Source organism: Alexandromys fortis, unplaced genomic scaffold, assembly GCF_014885135.2.
Source record: "Alexandromys fortis isolate MF-2015 unplaced genomic scaffold, M_Fortis_MF-2015_v1.1 scaffold_257, whole genome shotgun sequence".
In the NCBI taxonomy this organism is placed as follows: Eukaryota; Metazoa; Chordata; class Mammalia; order Rodentia; family Cricetidae; genus Alexandromys; species Alexandromys fortis.
In genome coordinates, this window is record NW_026068134.1 from 1,577,557 (window position 1) to 1,595,271 (window position 17,715).

The window sequence follows — 17,715 nt, forward strand, 5'->3', positions numbered from 1 at the left end:
AAAGGAAACGAAGTCTAAACAAGAGGGTCAGATCCCTGGACTCAGCTATTTGGTGGCAGACTTAGCACTCACACTCAAGGGTAGTGCCCTGAGCCAGAGCCCCGCTACTCGGCTCCTGCATTCCTACTGCTTTGAAAGGCATCTTCTGGCCGATGCGCTTACGGCAGAAGGAACCCAGTGTTCTCACAGAGCACAGCAGAGCAGGAGGTGGCAGTCTTACGGAGCCACAGGGGCATGTGTCCCCTGGCTGTGGTCAGTGGACAGGATAGGGTCACTAGTGATGCATGGGAGATCTTAGGGTATCCTGGGAGTATGTGTCATCCCAGGAGTGTTTGAATAGTCAAGGGCAGAAGCAACTGATACTAACTTAGTAGCTGAGGAACTGGTAATGGAGGATGGGGAGTCAATCACTGTGTCAGATTCCCTGAGAGAAACCGTGTGAGAAAGGTAAGATTTCTTCAGACTCGGGCTTTCAGAAGATTCCATCCCTGAGGGCTGGCTCTAGAATTTCTGAGCCCCCGGGTAGGACAGAACATCAATTTCCTCTAGCTAAGCCCTACCGTCCAGCTTTTCCACTATCTCTCAACAACACTGCAAGCAGGGACCAAGCCGTGAACACACGGGCGTGTGAAGATCATGTCATATCTGAGCCATTGCAGACCGTGTAGGAAGTTACGGGCAGGGGCATAGGAAACTTGTAAGGAGTAAAGGCATGGAGAATCCCAGGCCAGCACCTGGGGGACGCTTTCCCCTCCTCTGAACCTGAGAGGCCGAGGTGACCCTCAGCCTGGCCAGGAAGCCAGAGCAAAGGAGCCTGGATGAGGTGGGTCATGAATGCCAGCATTTCAGGGCACGGAGTGAGGCAGAGACGGGAGGAGGGAGTTGCAGGTCTATTTCATGGCATTACAGTAGAGGACCACAGCTCAAGTCATTTCTAACCAATAAGAAGATTTATTTTTAAATAAAAAGTTATTGGCTCCTCGTTCCAGAGGCTGGAAAGTTTAAGATTAAGGTGCTAGCAACTGGTGAAGGCCTCTTGCTGCATCATAACATGGTGGATGGCAAGCAGAAATGCAAGAGAAGGAAGGAGAGGAGTGGAGACTCAGAGGTGCACCAAGAGTTAGAGGGCTCAAGGCTCTCGTGTGCTCATATTATTCTCTATCCATTCCTGGACAGCTCGTGAAGCACCTCCCCACTCCAGAGACCTCACTGTATAACCTGGGCTAGCCTGAAGCTCCCACTGGGCAGTCGGTGGTTCTCTAGTCTCTGCCTCCCGAATGCTGAGATCACAGTTGTCTGCCACCACAAAGGTCCCATCTGTCAACTCAGCTCTCATGGTAAATAAGTTCCATTCTGAGTTTTTGAGAGGGCAAAGTGTCCAACCATGGCAGGGTAAGCTGGTCTGTCCAACACAGTGATTTGGTGATGGATCTGTGTCTGTTGCTATTTGCTCTTTCACTAGGAAGTTTTGCCCAAGGGGACACTCTGTTCTGGCCAGGGTTTTCTTTATCGGAACTCCAACTGACTGCCACAACGGGGCTTGGCCAGTCAATTTCTGCTGGGTGTCTGCACCCTTTGGTGGTGGTCCATTTCTGCTGTTACTTGTTCTGATTAGAAAGTCTCACCTGAGAGACTTTCGCTCTTTCTGGTACTCACCAGACACCCCAAACCTCAGTGAGGGTTTCCTAGCTGGTTTTTAAAAACTGGATGTTTTGAGCGCCTGATTTGATGTTTGCCGTCTGTCTCTCAGTCTATCCACCCATCTATCTCTTCTGTTTATTCCTTTACTTTGGCTTGCTTTATGCTTAGTAAATTCACAAATTCAAAGCTGAAAATATGACAACCATAGATCATGTTCAAGCCCATGCAGAGCAACCACCATTAGTCACCTCGTTAGTGTAAACTTGGGAGTGATCCAGGGCCCACCATGACTACCAAAGACACTCCTACCACTTAGGACATTCCAAGGACTTAGAAGCTCTGCCCTAGGGATCCAAGACAAAAAACAGACATAGTCTTTTTTTAAAAAAAAAAAAAAAAACAAAAAAAACAAAAAACCACAAGGTCCCATAGACTGGCTGAAACATTTTAGCTGGGGCAGACAAAAGACTGGTGTTGTGGCTGCAAGTCTGTTTCCATGGTCTTGACCTGCTATGATCTTAGTCACTGCCCCCGAATGCTTGGGAGGCTACATCTAGGGTCTACCAGGAGTAACATGGCTAAGGATTCATGACAGCCCTGACGCAGGGAGCTTATGGGAGGGACGGGCAGAGCAGTCATGTTCTGCACCAGCCATACTGGGTTCAGGGTTATACCTTTACTTCATTACATTTGTGTGCTGGTGGAGGGGGGTACATGTATGCCACAGTGCGCATGTGGAGGTCACAGGACACTGCAAGCTCGGTTCTCTTCTTCATCCTGAGGGGGTCAAACGGCATCAGGTTCAGCAGCAAGTGCTTTTACCCACTGGACCGTCTTTGAGCCTGGATCCATCCTTCCTTCCTTCCTTCCTTCCTTCCTTCCTTCCTTCCTTCCTTCCTTCCTTCCTTCTTCCTTTTTTTTCTTTTTTCTTTTGTTTTTGCTTTTGGAGACAGGGTTTCTCTGTAGCTTTGGTGCCTGTCCCAGAACTAGCTCTTGTAGACCAGGCTGGCCTCAAACTCACAGAGATCCACCTGCCTCTGCCTCCCAAGTGCTGGGATTGAAGGTGTGCACCACCACTGCCCAGCAAGCCTGGATTATTTCTTAGGGGAATGAAATCTTATTGCAGAGTCACGAAAGCAGTCACATTCTCTATGGATGAAGGCTTCCGCCTTGGAATGTGTAACATCTCGCCGGTTTCAGCCCTGGTCCTAATGTATAGAACAGATGCCCTTCTTCACTCCCGCCACACAGTGAGCACGGCTCTGCTTTCCTCTTCAAAGTGCTGACAAAGAAGGGGAGGCACAGGCAGAGATGGGGACATGTAAGTGTCTCACTAACATGGCTCAGATCAGCCCTCTGAACCCTGTTCACTAACCCTAGAAGTCCCTTCTAAGGACTGTCTTGGTGAGTGTGGACCCCTTCTCGGACTGTCACATCAAGCCACCCACATGCAGGATAGACGCAGCTGGTATGTTCTAGTTGCGATTAGCCATTAAAAGATTGGAATGCTTTATAGCGGTATTCAGCCCTCTCTGTTCCCACTCTTGAGTGTTCTCCTGTAGGTGAACACGAATAGAGAGAGTAATCCCACACTAGCTCAGAACTGAGTATAATAAAGGGTTCTTTATTTAGACGGCAGACTCACAGATCACAGTCTGCACAAGCAGGGAACAGGAACCGAATCCAGCAGCCAGGAGAGAGAGAGAGCAAGAGTGTCGTTTTTTGGTACCCAACCTGGTCCAGCTTCTCAAAGGCCATTTACTGAAGGATACTGTGCAGAGTAAAACTAGAGGCCTCCTTGTTGAAAACTGAATAAGGGGCTAAGAATGTAGCTAAGTTTGTACTGTGCTTGCCTGGCGTGCAGGTGAAATCTTCGATGTGAACCAATCCAGGGTTGGAATCTCAGCACCCTGGAGGTGAAAGCAGGAAGGTAAGAAGTTCAAGGTCATCCTTAACTGGTTTGAGACCAGCAAGAGCATAGTGTTCAACCAACTATACAGTCTTATTGATCATAAGCGTCTTCGAACTCATAGGACCATGTATGGTACTCAATCTCAATGGTCATCTTGATGAGACCTAGAATTACCTTGGAGCGAAGGCCCTGGAAATGCCTATGGGAGATTATCTTGACAGGTTAATTGAGAAGAGAAGATTCACTCCTCGAGGGAGCACTCTGTAGGCTGGGCATGGGCTGTATGAAAAGGATAAAGCGCCCTTTATCCTCCCTCTGCTTCCTTTGCTCTGTAAAGCAACCAGCTGTCCCAGGCTGCTGCCACTCCGACTCCCCTAACATGGACTGTACCACGTGAATCAAAATGAACCCTCACTTCCTCACAGTGGTTTCCTCAGAGTATTTTATCATAGAACCGCAAAAGTAGCTAAGTCAGAGCAAAACTGCCGAAGTCCCAAACCATGAAGCTAGCCTTACCTGGAACCCCTTCAGTCTTCCTATCTGATGGCAGGGGCCTCCAAGGCTCTGGCCAGCTTCAAGGCCAGAATTCTTCTGATAGATAGTAGGTGGCCAAGCCCTCCTGTGTTTATGGGCATAGAGGGGTTGAGTAACCAAGAAGTCAGCCTGCATTAAGATGCTGACGATGTTCACCACAGCACAGTCAGCGTGGGAGGAGGGCTACTCACCCGTCAGCAAGCACGGCTGATTTGCCTGTTGTCCTGCCCATGTGGTTAAGTCTTTGTGGTCCACATGAGACAACCAGAGTCAGTTTCTGGAAGGAACAGGACTGGAATCTGTTAGTGGAAACTCTTTCTCAGAATTGTAGAAGGCCAAACAATCTTCGCGGACTTTATTTTTAGCAGATGTCCTTCACTGGCATAACAAAACCCGTTGTCGACCAGTGCTCTAGTAAAATAGTGAAGTGTGTATTTATAAACACACTCTAATGCGTCACCACGGAGTAAAAGACTTCTGTTTCCTCAGGCTGTCCTTTCATTTTCTAAATGAATGCCAACTTCGTCTCCCTCCTTAGGACCCAAGAAGGCAGAGGGAGGCCAGAAAGGAATTAGGTAGTGGGGTCCACTTTGATTTTTTTTGGCTGGGCTCCTTTCTGTAGGGGATTAGAGGAGGATAGTTGGCCGCCAAGGAAGGCATAGCCCCTCTTGCTCCCTTCTCGCTTGTACCTGATATGTTATCCATTGCTCCGGCAAAGGACCTAACAAGAGGCAACTTAAGCAAGGAGGCGTCTTAGTCAGTGCCCTATTGCTGGAAGAGACACCATGGCCACCGCAACTGTTAGAAAGGAAACCATTTCATTGGGGCTGGCTTACGGTTTCAGCGGTTCAGTCCATCATCATCATGGTGGGACATGGTGGTGTGCAGACAGTGCTGGAGAAGGAGCTGAGAGTCCTACGTCCTGATCCACAGGCAGAATAAGGAAGAATTGTGTCACATTGGTCAGACTTGAGCTTATGAGGCCTCAAAGCCCACCTGCACAGTGACTCATTTCCTCCAAAGGCCACACCCCCTAATAGTGCCGCCCCCTACAGGCCAAAAATTCACACACATTCCTAGTCAAACCGCCATGGGAAGGGCTTACTTTAGCGTGTAATTTGAGGGCCTCCTGTGCAGCGGGGTGGGGAAAGGCATGGCAGCAGGAGACAGGTGACCGTGCTGGATCCAGTCAGGAAGGGAGAGAGCCATGTGGGCTGCAGCTCACCTCATATTCCCCTCTTTCTCCCTTTTTATCCAGTATGGGGTCCTGCCCCGCAGAATGGTGCCACCCCAGGGGTGTGTCTCCTCAGTGATTCTAAACAGTCAAGCGGATGATGAAGGCTGACCACCATACTGTTCCTCCTAGCCTCCACCTCTGGAGAGGGCACTGATGTAGTCAGGGTTGTCAGGGGGCAGAACATTCAGGGTTAAAAAGTTCATAAGGGCAGGGCAGGGCAGGGAAGCCTAAGTCAGAAAAAGGGTTCCGAGGGTGATAAACTATTCTGAGTGATACTGTATGCTGGACACATGGCCTTACATGCTTGTTACAACCTGTAGAAGGAAACACAAAGACTGAACCTTAATGCAAATCATGGACTTGTAATTGTAAGTACCGGCTCGCAGGCGAGCATTTACATGTCCTTGCTAGCTCACAGCACTAACGGGAAAGTTAGAGGTGGGGAGGGGACTATCTGGTATTTTCTGCTCGATTTTTCTGTAAATCTAAAACTTCTCCCCTACTAAATCCCATTAGTTCAAAAAAATAAGTATATACTTGAGAAAGCACACGCTCTCTTGCCTCCCCTGCCTGATGGGACTCATCTCACCAAAGCCTCTCCTAACTAAAGAAAGGAAGAAAGGCCAGACTTAGCCTGAGTTCAGCTGAGAGGCAGTAGCCTTGGACCCAAGGCCACCAAGTGTGCTGCTTGGGTGAAACAGCACAGGGCTCAGACTGAAGAGACACAGTCTTCTTAGGGACATTGGGACTTTCTGTGTTGCAGGAATTCCAAGTATCTTTTCTTATTTTCCCAAAGGCTGTAGGTGAACCTGTCTATTCTCTAAGCCTACTCCAAGCTGGGGGACACAGTTTGGGGATTTGGGGTAAAAATCCTCTGTGAATTTGCCCTTCTTCAGGACCTTGAGTGTGACTGGTGGAGGCAAACACCGCACATGAGAAGTTCAGGGAGCCACATAAGTGGAAAACCATGGAGCCTGGTCACCTTGGTGAGCAGAAGAAGAAATGGCGTAGAAGTAGCTAAACCTTAGCTTCCAAAATGGCAGGATTAAAGTCAGGCATTAGCAGCAAATCCTCAAACCTACACGGGGTCATCCAGATTTCCACGCTTTCGGCTGCCCATTTGTCTTGATCTTTTGGTGTAGGAGGTTCTTCTGTTCGTGTGTTGCTTTCATTGGGTAAGGAATAAAGAAACTGCTTTGGGCCTGATAGGGCAGAGCTTAGGTAGGCGGAGAAGACAGAACTGAATGCTGGGAAGAAGGGCAGAGTGACCGATGCCATGGATCTTCTGCCTGAGAGGGAAGCTGGTTAGAATCTTGCTGGTAAGCCACAGTCACGTGGCAATACATGGGTTAAAAGAAACGGGTTAAATTAAGATGTAAGAATTAACCAATAAGAAACTAGAGCTAATGGGCCAAGCAGTGTTTTAATGAATACAGTTTCTCTGTGGTTTTGGGGGCTATGCTAGCCAGGCGGCAGGGATAAAGAAGGGGCCCCGCTCCTTGCAACCATCTTTGTCACTTTTTTTTCTGCTGTAAGAACAAGTTTGTGTGAGACTGGGCTTGTTAGAGACACAATTCTTGGCATGACCTGGGGCTCAAGACAGTAAGCTGAGGCAAGGCAAGCGGATGACAACCCAGTCTATACACCTCCACATGCTAGCCCACTGTACGGCTTACAGTGATGCTTGGTGGGGAAGATTTTATGGAACAATAGTAGTAGTAGCACTTTGGAACCAAGAAAGCAAGCAGATGAGGAGCACCTACCTGACTAAGCAAATCATACAAACCAAACCCTCAGCCACAGGCACCTCAAGGCTAGAAGAGCGACTTTAGAGATGGCTCAGTCAGTAAAATGTTTGTTTGCCTTGCAAATGTTTGCAAGTGTGAGGACCTGAGTTCAACCCCCAAAATGCATGTAAAAAAGCCAGGTGTGGGACCATACACTTGCAATCTCAGCTCTGGGAAGGTAGCGACAGATCTCTGAAACTTGCTAGCCAGCCAGCCTAGCTTGCCTGATACATTCCAGGCCAATTGAAGACAAAACAACAACAACAAGACAAAGCAAGAAAACCAAGCAACAAGATGAGTGGCACCAGAGGATCAATACTGCGTGTGTCCTTTGGGCACTGCACACAAGCACAAGCATGCGCAAAGAGGGGAGGGAACCCCAAGAACTCTGGAACACGGCGAGCAGCTGACAGGGAGTTAAAACAGAGATGACCAGGAAAGGGTAGCTTGAGCGGTAACTGTGGCTGTGTGGAGAGGTTACTTTGAACCCTTTGGGCCACCCCTGGAGGAGCTGCTGGACTGGTACTCTGCTCCTCCTTCCGCTGGATGCCTGCCTTGCCTCAACTCAGCAGAAGTCAGCAGTCTGCGCCTCAAGGAGGCAGACAGTGTGGATTTGGACAGGAAGACGATGGAATCTAAGTTACAGAGAGGGATCGAAGACAGATATTGATTACCACACTCAGCAGCTTCTAGCCCTTTTGCTGCTAGGGGTGGGAACATGCTGGAAGTCTGATCCTTACTTTCCAGGCAAGAGCCCAGAAGACCTTCTCTCTCTGGGGAGACTGAGTAGCCCCAGAGAAGAAACCTAGAAATACTGCTTCATAAGACTGCCTCTAAGATACGATCAGGCTCTATCCTGATTTAGAGGTGACATCTGAACATGATTTGGGGGTTTGAAAGTAATTATGGGGTGCTGGGGCTGAGATGGGCAGAGCTGGCTATGCTTTTTCCATGTAAGTATGAGGAGTTCAGACCCTCAACACTCACATCAATGCTGGGTGGACTTGGCAGCCCAGCCCACCTGTAATTGGAGTAGGCAGAAGCTGCACACAGAATTCCCGGAGCAAGCTGGGAAGCTAGTCTAGCTGCATTGGAAAGTTACCTGTGACCACACACAAGCAAACATATGTACATACCACATGCATACACACAATTAGAAAATGATTAAGATAGAAAGGTTGGCATGACAAATGTACAGAACCAGAAAGGTGTGGTGCCTGCTGGGTGAGCTGTGGGCAGAGTGTTGGGTCAAAGATAAGGAAGGACAAAATGAGAGCAGGAGATGAGGGTGGCAAGGCCAAGTGAGATCAATGGGTACCTGATCAAGATATCACACCCAAAGCCCAGTCTCCCTTCTGAGGGATGCGCTGTTGCCCAACTCTGCATCTGCCCGCAGAACTATTGGGTCTGGCGCTGGCTCTGCTAGATGCTGCCCAGAGGAACCACATGGAGAAAGGCTTCTAAGGCTGGGCTCAGTGGATGGGAATTCAGGAACTTATCCTGAGCCTGGTGAGACTTTAGAGATGGAGGGGTGATGTGTGGAATTGAGTTCGATTTAAGGACAAATTAATTTATGAGCCAGATGCTGTGAGAGGCGATGCTGGGCTGCAATGAAGCTGACTGAGAAACTCCAATACGCTGTTTACTTGGCGTCTGTATTTACGGGAGGAGACGGCAACGGGAGGCTAGGAAACAGGAATCAAGTGCTTTGGCGAGGAAATAAGAACTTGGATGGGGCTCAGGGGTGATGAAAAAACAAGAGAGAGAAAACAGCTGTAACCCATGTGAGCAGAAACAAACACCCAGATACATCAGGGGACTTCAGATGTCACGGAACATGTTGGCAGATTGCTCTCCCTTAACCAGAGGAAGGAATTCTTACCCTCCTACTGCTGATGAAGCCTTGAGGAAACACCCACCACCCACGGGCTGATGAGGATGGGTCCTCTGATCAGTGCTTTATCTTTGGAAACTCCTTCTCCTCAGCCTTCTGCACAGGCTGCCTCTGGTCGGTAACACAGCCCAGCCCTTTAAGGATAGAGATGGGAGCACCAGCAAAGCATCTTGGGAAGGAATGTGAAGCAAGCTCAGGAGATGTCCTCCCCACAGTCAGCCTGGGAACTTAAAATTTACCTCTTTATAGGGTCCACACTGTAGGACAGGCTGGCCTTAAACTCATGGCAATCCTCCTGTCTCCCAAGAACTATAGACTACAAGCATGGGCCACCATATCTAGTGTATCCACTTATCTTTTTAAAAGAATATTGATTTTTATTTTCTGCATATGTGTCTGAGTGTGAGTGCACCTTGTACATGCTGGTACCTACAGAGGCCAGAAGAAGGAAGATACCAGATGTCTCAGAACTCAGGTTACGGGAGGTGGTAAGCTGCCGTGTGTGGGCGCTAGGAACTGGACCCAAGTCCTTTGTAAGAGCAGCAAGTGCTCTTAATTGCTGGGCCAACTCATGTTCCCCATGTCCTCTATTCTTATCTATGAATCAAGTCTGGTTTTTAGTGTAAACAATTTTCTAGAAAAAAAGCAAAAGCTCACTGTTGGCTACCAACACCTATTCATTTCACAGGGAGGGCCCGAAGAACGGTGGGGATCTTGGATAAGGAATAATCAATCTGAGCCACTCACTGGAGTACATTAACGACACTTGCACACATTGTTTTGATCTCATGGTATTCTCCCATGAGTCTCATTGGTGTATTATCTCCCTCTTATACCCGAGGGACTCAATACCCAGGGTGGTTTGGGAAGTGACTAGGAGACACTTATTGTGGTAATGATGCCATGCCTGGTGTCTGGCAGATGTAGCCCCTCGGAGCATCTGTCCTAGAGCCTAGAAAGTAAGAATTCATGAAGGTGCCCAGCTCCTGCACCAAACAGCCTTAGCTTTTCAGGACCTTGGGGACCTTAGCCATGGGGGTGATAATATCGGTGATATAGAGTATCAAGTTCTAGCACAGCAATCTTCTCTCTGATGTGGACAGTCCAAGCTCAGGGACTGGGGGGAACAGTGAGTGATGTGCTTGCCTACACACATGCGCGCGCGCGCGTGCGCGCGCGCACGCACACACACACACACGGGGTGGCGGGGGCAATAGTGCGGTGGGCTTTGGTGATACAGCTGTCTTTGAGTCACTTCTGCTCCTGTAAGTAACCTCTCAGCCATCCTCCTTTAAGGAACCCCAGAAAACTCATGGGTCACCAGGTTGGACTTTGGTGGGATCTGGGCTTTGGTGTGTCATGAGCTCCTTATTTAGGGGTGAGTTGTGTGTAACATCTCCTCAGGTAAAGTTCTGTAAGACAGTGCCACTCTGTCAGCTCTGGGTGAAAGGGAACTAATTTCATCCCAGTGTACAGTTCCTCGGAGAGACCTGGGAGAGCGAGCAGGAAGTAGCCTCCTCCCATGATTTCTGCTCTGCTCCTGCTTGAGTTCCTGGCCTGACTTCCCTCAGTGATGACTGGTGTAAGCCGAACAAGCCTTTTCCCCCACCCCAAGCTGTAAGCATTACAGCTCGGATCGAAAGGTATCCTGGCAGCTGGAAGCCAAGGAATACCACAGTCATACCACATAGCAAATGTCACAAGAGAGATTTATTGGGAGGGAAAAAAAACCAAAAGGGTGTCTTTCTCTGCTCGGGTGAGAAACAGCAGCAAACTGAACAGGATGCAGGGCTTCCACAGAGTTTTCTGGGAAAGGCGTGGAACTTTTCAGGGTGGAGCTTTCCAGGGTGGAGATTGGTGGGATTTCACGTCCAGACACTGGGCTTTTTACTCTGTAGGGTGGAGACAGGGTCCAGCAGTTAAGGCAGTTAGAGTGTTCTGTGGGTGGAACCCGGCAGTTGGAGGTTCTCAGGGGAGAGGCCTGGTCACTCGTGTGACTGGAGGGGTGAACACAAGTTGTTTTTGATCATGCTGTAGGCAGGCTAGCACACCCCCTTAACAGTTTGCGTGCCACCAGTGGTGGGCACAGAGCTGAAGCCGCACATGTAAGGACCTCAGCTGGAAGAGTCAGACTGCATGACGGCCTCTCTGGAGATGAATGAGAGGCTGGGGAGACCTAGGCCTACCCTGACTGGGACTTGAATTATTACCCTATCATTTTCTGTAATTAAAAAAAACAGTAATTGGTGCTGGAGTGATGGTTCAGCCAGTGTTCGCTATAGCAAGCATGAAGATATGGGTTTTGTCACCAGAACCCATGTGAAGAATTTAGGGGTAGTGGCACACATTTGTAATCCCAGAAACTCAAGGCAGAGACAGAAGATCCCTGGGGCCTCCCTGACGAGCCAGCCTAGCCTACCTGCCTAGCTTTAGGCCAGCGAAAGGCCATTCTCAACAAAACTACAAAGTGAGTGGCCGCTGAGGGACAGTATTTGAGGTTGATCTCTGGCTTCTCCATGTACACCTGCCCATATACTAACATGTGCACACACACACCGTTGAATTGGGGGTGATGGAAAATGACTATGTCCTAGAAGACCTGCCCATCGGTGAGGGAGGCAAGCGGATATGTCATCCGCCTGTGTTTCTGGGACTGCTGTTTTTCTCCCCTTGTCTATCCTAGTAATGTGGTCACGGAGGATGATGACATTTTCTTCTGAGCCAGCAGAGATCACATGTCTCCATGTTGGATGGCTTGGTTGTGTTTTTCATTTCCAACTTTTTTCCTCCACCCTCTCAGCCTCCATTCTTGATGGAGAATTTGCCATCCACATAGGTCTCACAGATGTCCCTATGATAGACATCAGTGGAGTTATTATTAAACACAATTTGCTCAATATGGGTCTAGCCACTTGACTGCATGACTCATGCTAACCTCTTGCCTGGTGCCAGGAAAATAGGCCAAGGGCCCCGCTCCTTGATTGTAGTTGATATCTTGGTACTGTTTGCCTTTCCTTCTGGCTCTGGCCGACTACTGTGCCGGGAGTCATGGAGCTGTGCTCATCACGGCTGGGTTAGCTACGAGCTCTACAAGATTGCCCACAGCTCCTTTAGTATGCGTACAGCTGTAGCATTTAGTACTCAGTACCTGAGCGTGCATAGACTGCCCCAGTTTAGATCTCAGGGGAACTAGGCACGGGACCCGGTCTCTTCAACACTGCTCCATCCTACTCTACTCCAGTTAGGGGAAACCCAGCTTTTCTGGGGGCGGAGGGAGGAGCAATGTATCAGATTCTTTGGGAATTGGGCACAGGTATGAAAGAAGAAGACAACTGACTCCTATCAGCAATATTTATTAAAAGCCAGGAATGGTCTCTGTCCTGGAGAATGATCAAGAAGCATGGAGCTCCTGTCATAAAGATCTACTATCCCAGTTGAGGGAACAAGAGCATCCCCGTGGTTAACACAAACTAACCAAGCCGACCGAAGGATATTGGAGGAGGTATCAGGGACCGGGGCTGGTCTCTGTAATTGAACTTGTCATAGTGTGTCTGCGCATCATCATCTTTACCAGTCTGAAGGAAGATTTGGAGACCTCAATCCTGTGACTGCCATAAAATATATTCCTCCAAAATGTGTGAACTTGGACGACTGAGCCCAAGTTAAGAGCCGAAGCCCTAGCCACCCCCTTGGTTTTTGTTATATGAGATCCTGGGTGGAAATCCAGTTACACCAAAGCCAGACTTAGGCTTTGAGATAGCAAGCTTGTGTTGTTTTATTTTAACGCTTATTTATTTTTATTTTACACGTATGAATGTGTTTGCCTACGTTTATATGTGCACTGACAATAAGCGGTCCCTGTAGAGGCCGGAAGAGAGCTTCCGTAAAGCAGCCGTAAAGTTGTAAGAACTGAGTATGGGTCCTCTAGAAGAGCAGCCAGTGCTCAGACCACTAGACCATCTCCACAGCCCCAGACTTTGTTGTTCTGATGTCAATTTGTGGTCATGTGTTGTTATACAGCAATAGACAAAACGCCTATCGTGTTCTTGAAAACCAGCTTCAATTTCACTGGTCCTGATGTAAAAGAAACTAAAAAGCCATAGAGCTGATGCTGTAAGGATTTGTTAACAGATTCGCTTATGACACAGTGAACCATACAAAGTGGAAACCAGCTAAAGGAGCACCGCCTCCAAAATACCCCAAAGATAAGTAGTATGCTAACCAGCTCTGTTGGCAACAAGCAAAGTTTACCACACTAGGGTGTAAATGTTCACGGCATTGACCAGCCTCTAACAGGCAGCTCAAGGGTCACAGCAGCCATTAAGTCCTGAAGTCCCTTGTGTACTTATCAGGAAAAGCATAATTCTGCCAGGTGGGCAGGATGACCTGGCATCATCAGAAAGAACAGCATTGGTGTATTTAAGAAATCTGGCAATATCTCTGCTGTGTAAATGTCCCATCTGCCCAAGCGGCCAAGTGGTCTTCTGTCTCCATATGAATTGTTCAAAATGTAACCTGGGGCAGGGACCCAAAAGAGACTTAAAGATGACGGAGTGTGTGTAATGGAGAAGCCTCAGACGTACATAAGTTAGCAATGTCTTCTGTCCGAGGCTGGCTCTTCCCTGGGCATCGGACTGAACTGGACAAGCGCTAGCGAAGATCTTTCTCTTCATGGCAACGTGTGCAGAGTGTGTCACGCTGGGACGGCACGTTAGTCTCTAACAGCCCAAGAGTTGTCCCTGTGCTCTCAGCCCACCCCCTCAGACCTCAGTGCCATTGTGACTGGCCTGTTTGTTCACTTGCTTGAAACTGTCTTTTGTTTTGTTTTGTTTGTTGAAACAAGGTTTCTCTAACAGCCCTGGCTGTTCTGGATCTTGCTCTGTAGACCAGGCAGGCTTTGAATTCCAGAGACTTGTTTGCCTCTGCTTGAGTGCAGGGATTAAGCTTGGATCACCATGGTGCACCACCTTTTTTCTTTTCTTTTCTTTTCTTTTCTTTTCTTTTCTTTTCTTTTCTCTTCTCTTCTCTTCTCTTCTCTTCTCTTCTCTTCTCTTCTCTTCTTTTCTTTCCTTTTTCTTCTGCATTCTCTCGTTGTGAACTGGGACTCACCAAACAGATGAGCTGGCTGAAAAATGAGCCACAGGAAGCTGCCTGTCTCTCCTTCCCCAGCAGTGGGATCCCAAGCTTTCTTTTCACACGGGCGCTGCTGACTCTGCTCTGCCCCTCGTGTTCCCGGGGCCACACTTCGCCAATTGAGCCAGCTTCTCAGCATGTAAGTTCAAATCTTGACTTTACTACTTCTTCAACAGGTAAGCACCAGCAGTTTCTTCCACTGCCGTAGATTCCTCTAAAACATGGGGCTAAGAAGGCTGTATCCCAAGAGTCTTGAAGATCGACTGAACCAAGTTCTGAGAGGACTTGTGGACCGGCACATAACAGGCGCTCTACAAGTATGTGGGTGAGGGACGGACTGACAGAGGGGTTCAAGACCTGTTTGACTTGGCAGAGGATTAGGTCCATGTGGGGGCATTTCCTCCATCAGGGCCTCCCTCTGCCCACGGGCAGCTTTTCCATGGTGTTTTATTGCAAGTTCTTTTCCCTCACTTTGTTTATCTGACTCACAGGAAATATTCCTAGAAAAACCTCAAGGAACCAACTTCTTTTGTGCCCCAGGGCAGCAGACAGTTGGATTTGTTATCTGCCACAGAACTCCAACCGTTGGGGCCCTGGGAAGGGGCTGGGGTGGCAGTGGGGATTAATTCACATCATAAAGGCTGCTTCAGTAAAAAGAACTTATCCTCCGAACCATGGGTAAGGTAGAGTCAGAAGATAAGGGAATTCTTTCCACCCCCACATCACACAGCCCTCAGTCTGGGCTGAGGCACCTCCTGTCCCCTGTTCCTTCTGCCTTTCCACAGAATGGTCACACCAGCAGCAGTCAAAACTGCTTTGAAGGCACCAGCCTCTGGGGAAGCCCCGCTTCTGTCCTGGTTGTGGGAAGAGAGCCATTTGGCATGCAAAAAAGAAACAGGCCATCTGGAGAAGCCTGAGACCTCAGTGAATTGTCCCAGTGATCTTCAAGCTTTTATTTATTGTAAAAAAACGACATGATAACAACATTAAATAAAATTTTTAAAAAAGGAATAAAAGATGACTCATGATTCAAGAGCCCTTACACTCACAAGTGTTTTTTTCTAGTCCCTTTTGAGTTTTGGCATGCAATCTGTGTTTGCCTTCTTTCGTTCTTTTTTTTTTTTTTTCTTGAGACGAGTGACTCAGTAGACCAGGCTGACCTTGAACTCTTGACCAAAGACCTGCCTGCCTCAGCCTCTAGTGCTGGGATTAAAGGCATGGCCATACCCAGCAGATCCTCTTCATTTACATTTAGGCTGGGTACTGTATATCTCAGGCTGGTCTGAACTCAGTAATAGTCAAAATGACCTTCAGTTGACCCTCAGGTCCCTACCTACTGAAGGCTGAGGCGATGGGTAGGCAGCACATGTCCATTTATGTGATGCTGGGGTTGAATTCACAGCTTCATGCATCCTAGGCAGGCACTCTAGCAACTGAGCTGCATCCCCAGTGACTTCCTGTTTAAAAATGTATCATTTAATATACTCCTTAATTCCTTTTTTAGTATTAATACAGTCTTCACATTGGTCTCCTCCATTGTTTCTGTTTTTGTTTTGTGTTTTTTTTTTTCAGCTGCAAATATCCCCGCCAATTTGATTCAAGCATAATTGATGATTCCTTATCCCTGGAGCATTCCTGTTCATGGCTGGAATCTTGACAAAGCTATGCCTGAAAGGGAGTTTGTTTTCTGGTCCCACCTGCACCACAGAGATCTTCTTTCTGCTCTGCTGACAATGTAACTTGAGAGTTGCCTTGTCCTATCCCTACCTAAACTGCCCTCTGAAGCTGTGCCCTTGGCCAGGGGCTTCAAAAAAGGAATCCCTATGTTTGGTTTGTTCCTCCTAGTAAAAGCAATGCAAGCGTATGTAAAAATTAAAAATATATAGAACAGTCCAAGAGAGTGAGAATGCTCTATGCCGGTTATGGTGGTACAGGCCCTATGATCGAGCACCCAGGGAGTTGGAGGGAGGAGCAGTGCCAAGGGTTTGAGGCACCTTCTGTCCCTGCTTTCCTTGCGTGGGCCGCACAGGGAGTTCCAGGCCAGTCAAGGTTACACACAGAGACAGCGTTGCTATCAGGCCGATGTGGCACTGTTTTGACCCCATTTCTGCGACAGGTTCCTTTTCTCCCACATTCTGCCACCTTCCCAGTTCACTCCAGCGCTGACTTGTATCACATGACTAATGGCACAATGAAGGAATTCTAGCAGAATGAGCTGAGGGCTCAGGCACTTTAGTCAGGAACGTGCACCAATAAGCACACACAGAGTCTCACTTGGAGGGCTCGAGGGTGGTTGGTTCAGTCCACAGAGGAGCCCAAAGCCTCGTGTGACTGGAATGCACGGAGGCATGGAGGAAGGGCTTCAGGACAGGGTTAATCCAGCAACTGAAAAACATCAGAAAGGAAATGTAATCTTTCTACTCTTTGTACTTGCTGCTCCCACAGGATGGTCTTCTCCTTCGGGCCTCTTCTTCTAGTCCACATGGCTATCTCTTCCACTTCTTCTGAGGCTGCTCACAGCTAGCAGGAAATGGAAGCATTTCCTCTCAGTCCTTCTGGTTCCTGTGGCTTGTGATAGGAATCCTTTCTATTTCTAGAAAGTACTGCAGCTGCCAGAGGGAGGGAGAAACAACCTTTTAAATATAGAATTTACCTCATGTTTGTTGCCCAATCAGACATTAAAGCTGAAGTTGTTTAAAAATATTTATTACATCAGGTTTGGTGGCACAAACTTTAAACCCAGGCCTCAGCAGACACAGGCAAGCAGAGCTCTGTGGGTTTAAGGCCAGCCTCATTTACTTCAAAGTTCCAGGCCAGCCGTGGTGGGACCCTGTATAAAAACAAGTCTAAAACAACACCTCCCCTCCAAAGCCAAAAGAAATAGGCATTACTCCATTAAAGGTGACAAACATAGGCCGGAGGTATAGCTCAGTGGCAGAGCGCTATTCAGTCAACATGGTGGTGGTCCAGTCAGTCAGCATGGTGGTGGTCCAGTCAGTCAGCATGGTGGTGGTCCAGTCAGTGGAAGGCCCTGGATTTGGTCTCCAGCACTGAAAAAATAAATATACAACTGTAGTTTGCTGTCCTTGATTTATTAGTGGTTTTTCCATATGCTAGTCAGAGCCTGGAAGCTTCTCTCAAAGGCCAGCCAGTAAACCTTTGAGATCTAGTGAGTGAGTCTAGTATATTATTTGGGGGTCTTAGGGAGTGTGAACCAGGCAAATGAGCAGAATGCTGAGACAGATGTCTGTGAGGCTAAGACAGGAGGCAGAGTTCACAGCTTATTCTTCATTGCCCCTAACTCAGACCTGCCTTGCATCAGGGTACTTCCGGCTCCCAGGGCAATGGTTATTGCATAGGGAGCTGTGGGGAAAACCGAGGCAGAGACCCCAGGATGTCTGACCAGGCTGGTCTCCAGTAGCGAGGGAGAGAGGTGCTCAGCATTCCAGGCACTTGCTTGGTCTGAACAGCCTTGGCCAACCCACTGGCTTTAGACAGCCCCATGTCAAACTTCCTTCCATTTTTTTTCTTCTAGAATATTCCCAGTGTGCTTAAAATCATCCAGATTTCTTATTTT

At 48.3% G+C, this 17,715-nt stretch overlaps 1 long non-coding RNA gene across 1 annotated transcript in view; it reads left to right on the forward strand.

The window, feature by feature from the left end:
* Positions 1-15,056, forward strand: part of LOC126491056 (uncharacterized) — a 43,555-nt gene extending 28,499 nt beyond the window's left edge. The window contains exon 5 of the long non-coding RNA XR_007589308.1: positions 14,315-15,056. This is a non-coding gene — a long non-coding RNA (uncharacterized lncRNA). The remainder of the gene's footprint in view (positions 1-14,314) is intronic.
* Positions 15,057-17,715: the final 2,659 nt, after the last annotated feature.